Source organism: Myotis brandtii, unplaced genomic scaffold (assembly GCF_000412655.1).
Source record: "Myotis brandtii unplaced genomic scaffold, ASM41265v1 scaffold4, whole genome shotgun sequence".
Classification (NCBI taxonomy): Eukaryota; Metazoa; Chordata; class Mammalia; order Chiroptera; family Vespertilionidae; genus Myotis; species Myotis brandtii.
Genome location: NW_005365371.1, coordinates 3,750,285 through 3,755,706, shown reverse-complemented (window position 1 = coordinate 3,755,706; position 5,422 = coordinate 3,750,285).

Here is a 5,422-nt window from a genome sequence, read left to right as displayed (position 1 = left end):
TGCGGACCAGCTGGAGGCTGGGCACGCGCTCTGCACCGAGCCCTCTCGGTGGCTGGGGAGTGTGGCTGGAGGGACAGCGAGTGTCTCCCACAGTGCACGCGCAGGCCGACCCGGGGAATGCTTCCTGGACGGAGGGGGGGTCCCGTCCTGCTATTGAATTGTGCCGTCCCTTTAGTGGAGGGCACCTGGATTTTAAAAAATAGAATAGAATAGAAATGCTCACTGTGCTCACAAAGAAGGGTAAGTATTGCATGCAACGCGTTTCAGTTCTGTGTATACTAGTGGCCCGGTGCACGGATTTGTGCACATTGAAAGGAAATTAATCGGAAGAAATATTTTAATGTAGCTACCTGCCCTTTCTCTACAATAGAAGTGACAACCAAATTCACCATCGACAATGACAGATCAAAACGCGTGCGATTGGTGCCAGCGATACACACACACACACACACACACACACACACACACACACAGATGAGATGGTGATGGAAAATGGATTTTGTATACCTTCAAGTATGTGAAATAAAACGTAGTAAGAAAGCCTGGAAACACTGGGCCACATTGTTTCTGAGAGGCTGTGATGCTAGGGTTGTTTGCAGGGACAGAGACGCAGCTGGGAAGAGGGTCTCTGTGCTCGAGGCACAGGTTCTGGGAGGCGTACTGACCTGGAGAAGGCTCCCCAGATGTAACTGAGGTGACTAGTTACGATTGAGGATTGAAACTGAGGAGCTCAGTGGTGAGAGAAGGAAGAACCAAGGTTGATTCTCAGATTTAAAAGCGAGAAATTGATTGGACAGAAATGTCATATACTAAAGGGGGAAAGATTGGAAAACATATTAGCAATGTATAAATTCTATTCCAGTAATAGTTCATTATAGCAATATTAGCTAATAAATCTTGGTTTGAACATATGTTTGAATAACATTAACCTACATGGTAGAAAAGCAAAAACAAACACTCCTGGAGTTCCTGATTAGATAATACATTGTCATAGGTTGCTATGTCACCCCAAACCCAAACTAGCAGTGTCTCATAATTAGAGAGTGGTTGATAAATCCTATCAATAAAGTCTTGGGATCTTCATGAAGAGCATCCTAGACAGGAGGGCTAGGTTCATGAATCAAGTGAATGCTTCCTTAAGTATGCTCTTTGCTCTACTGACACCACCCTGGCTGCATTCTGCAATGCTGTGAGGCAAAAAATAAATTTGGTGAGACCTATGCTGCTTCAGGTGATAGGAATACATCAGGGTCTGTCCCAGACTGTCTGATACATAGATAAGATGTCAACAGGTATTCAGGTGCAAGTGGACAGGTGTAGCCCTTAGATTTATCATCCTCTTTCTTCCCTTACTGTGGAATAAGTAAAAAAAGAAAAAAAAAAAAAAACACACCAAAAAACAGAAGGATGGTTTAATAGCTCCATTGGAAGCTATAAGACAATAAAGCCAAACTTTAAACAATCTAAGGAAAAATTTGTCTTCATATATTGCTGGGGTCTTATCCGCAGCTGCAAGGGTTCAGGAATCTGGAAAAGGGCTGCAATGTAAATTAAATAAACTAGACATGAAATATAAATTTAGGAGGCATGGGGGAGTCAGGGGAGGCTCCACTTTCTAGTGAAGTGGACTCTCTGACTGTCCAGACCCATGGCTTTTTATTTGCTGGGAAACACATTGGCCCTTTAAGAATGCAAACAGGTAAGGTTTGATAAATAGGAAAAGATTTTCATTAGTCAACAGAGCCAAATATCAACAGTACAATGATTGAAATTTCTTTTGAGAGCCAATTTTTTTAAACTTAAACTATATAGGTAGGTACATTGTTATTAACTTAATTAGGGTACTCCTAAGGCTTAGGAAGAGCCACACTCAAGGGGCCAAAGAGCCGCATGTGAATCGTGAGCCGTAGTTTGCCGACCATGGATCTAGTCATATAGAGCCTTGGATTCAGAAGTCCCCAGTTACTCTATCTGATGACATTGATTCACTCTGTGACTGTGGGAAGAATTATTGCTTTCTCTTGTTTTATATTTCCTAACTGTGGCAGAGATAATGGTCTTTCTGGTTAAACAGCCCTTTAAAAATCTGAAATCTGAGTCTACGGCCATACCACCCTGAACGCGCCCGATCTCGTCTGATCTCGGAAGCTAAGCAGGGTCGGGCCTGGTTAGTACTTGGATGGGAGACCGCCTGGGAATACCGGGTGCTGTAGGCTTTAAAAAAGAAAATCTGAAATCTGTGCACACTCACCAAATTCTGTATACAGTCTCATGGAGTTTGTAAACCACCAGACCCCATTCATGATTTCCTTGGGTAGTTGAGTAACTTCTCCATGTTATAAACACTGATGAGAATTAATTATTTTTTTCTGTTATGTATTTCTTTTCTTTTTTAAAAAAATATATTTTATTTTTGACAGTATTACAGATGTCTCCCATTTTACCCCCTATACTCCACTCCATCCAGCCCCTACCCCACCAGTGATAATTTAATTAATTTATGAAATATTCATAGAAAAAGCAAGCATAATAATTTATTGCATAACTCTGATCTGAAGCCAGGTCATCTGGTTTTTCTACAGATAGAGATAATCACCTTTCTGAATCAAACAAAAATATGTCACACCAATGTTTGTGTAACCCTAAAATGATTGGAAAGAAATTTTTTCTAAAAAGTCATGATTTTGGAGGGAATTTTTTCAGTTAGAGAAACCCAAAGTCAGAGTATTTTCTAATTATCAGTGATGACTGTGAGAGTTCTGTTTTGCTCAAGATTGTGGCTGCTTTTTTATTTTTTACTCTATCATCACATCAGCCACATTAGAGAAACAATGTAACTTAGAAAGGAGAGAGTGAGGAGGTTAGGGCTCAACCCTCCTGCTTATCTGCTCAGAAGGCACCTTCTCTTTCCTAAGCTTAAACCTTTCTGTTGCTAGTCCTCAACTGCCCTTTTCACGATATCCCTGTCAAATGGGTACTTAGACATGTGTTTGAAGTTTGATTACTTTTTTTTTTGTCTTTTCTGTCATCTCTCTCTCTCTCTCTCTCTCTCTCTCTCTCTTATTGAAAGTTGAACATTATATTAGTTTGAAGCTTTCTATGTTTGGACTAGAATTACTACCAATAAAGCCAGTGGAACCCATGGATCTGCTAGGCTATTATGTCACAATCACAACTATTTGCAAAACAGTTTTAAAGTGAAAGCTGCTAAAAATATTAGAGAAAAAAATGAGTGTATAGAACTTAACAGAAAATAGGTAGTTTTTTAAATCTACAGAGAATTACCTTAGAAGTGATTATATTTGTTTATTTTTTGGCAGAAGTTTTAATTTCTTTGTGTCATGAACTCCTTTGGCAGTATGGTGAGATCTTGTGGACTACTACCTTTTTGGAATAATATTTTAATATGCAAAAAATAAAATAAATAGAATTTTAAGGAAAACAAATTATGTTGAAATATAGTTATCAAAATATTTTTATGTTTTGCACATAAGTGATATAGCACTTATGTGCTTTTTATTAATATAATGTTTGCTATCAGTCGGTCTTATAACTATAATAATTTTTAAATGATCATGTAATAAGTATATCATGATATAAAAATATATCTATTATTTATATTGGTACAAAGTCTGTTATTCTACTAAGTCTTTATTACAGTTGTGGTTATGTTCATAGTTGAAGGAAATGGTGAATTTGTCAGAGGTTAGTTAAAATAAATATGTAATTTTGGGGGGGTCCAAATCCCAGGCTCCCTGAATCTATCATAAACCTTGTCTTAAAGATATAAATTCCATAACCCACTTTAGAGCGCAATCTAAACATAGGGTTTACTCACTGAATTTTCTAGAGCAGTGGCAGACCAACATCATTCAACTGTAACAATTATTACAAGTGTCCCTTGTGATTTTTAGGATTATCTCTTTCCTTAAATATCCTATTGTGTGACCAGGCCAAAGTATAAGCTTTATTTTGTTCCAGAGCTAACCCAGGGTCTGGCACAGAGTAAGTGCCCACTCAGTGTTGAATAAGGGTTTCTCTGAAGAAATTAGAAAAGGGATCAAGTTCAAAGCTAAAATCTTAGATGTGGCAATTTTCTGGCCTCAAATATTGAAGACATGGAGCTCTGCTTTAAAAGGTCATGTTGTGAAATTTACCTTTACATTTAGAGTTCACCAAATCAGGCATTCTTTTGACTTATTTTATATAGTGTGATATATACAGGTTAGTGACATAAACTGTATCAGAAAATTACGGTACAATTTCTTGAAATCATACTATTCCTAGCAGTGTTCTCCACTTTAGAACTGTTGCATAATCTAGGTAGAATTTGCTACCAAATTATTGATAAACCTGGTCCTGTCTTTATCTAGGATAGGAGTTGGCACACTTATTCAGTAAAGGGCTAGGTAGTAACTTAAAGCTTTGAAGATCATAAGGTTTCTGTGGCAATACTTAACTTTGCAGTTGTAGCACAAAAGCAACCATAGACAGTACATCAGTGAATGAGCATGATCCAATAAAACTTTAATTACAAAAACAGGCAGTGGGCCATTTTTGGCCTGTGAGCTATAGTTTGCTTGCCCCTGATCTATGATATCAGATGGCTCTTGAATCCAGTTCCTCCTCCGCACTATGGATGTAGACATATTTTCCCTCAAGCTTCAAAGGTCTTTACACAAGGGGTCATGTGACTGCACTGCTATCTGTGGGGAGGCTGAGTGTATAGCAGGTGACATGATTAGTGCCAAGAGTTTTAGATGTACTTTAACCTGTGAGTTCACAGAACTTGCCTCTTAGAGCACCACTTTATTAAGCTTTACAATGGTAAAAGTCCCAAATATGAAGTATACTTACCCAGCTTTGGAACTGAGCACTGGTATGCCAATAGAAAATTACTGAGCATAAGGTTTAACTGAGGAAGATAATGTAGGACCAGAGATGGGGGAAGCAGGAATAGAATGCAAAGGAAAAATTTATGTCTCCTTTTTTTGCAGTTAGTTCTCTGTAGTACTGTCAAATTTGAGTTAGATTTTTTTTATACTTGAAGAGTATATGTGATTGCAACTTGCTACTTAGGTTGTTACATCGTTTAAGAAGCAGAGTCCACCTCCTCTTTCACCCTTGGGTGTTTACTAGATCTGCTAGTAATAAGGAGGTAGAATGGAGGAGTTTGTGTTGGAGTTCCTAAAACTGCACTTATGGGAGCCTTTCATCTTTAAAACATAGGCATATGCATGTCAGTGCCCAGATTTTGTCTCCTTCAGGACATTCCTATTGGAAAAACACTTAACTGGATTTATCCTCAGTATCTTCTCACCACATCCCGTCTCCCCTCACACACATTTCCATTTATTCTCTACTTCCTTAGTAGCAAAGATGATGCATCCAAGCAAGCATCTATTGGAACACTGAAGAATAA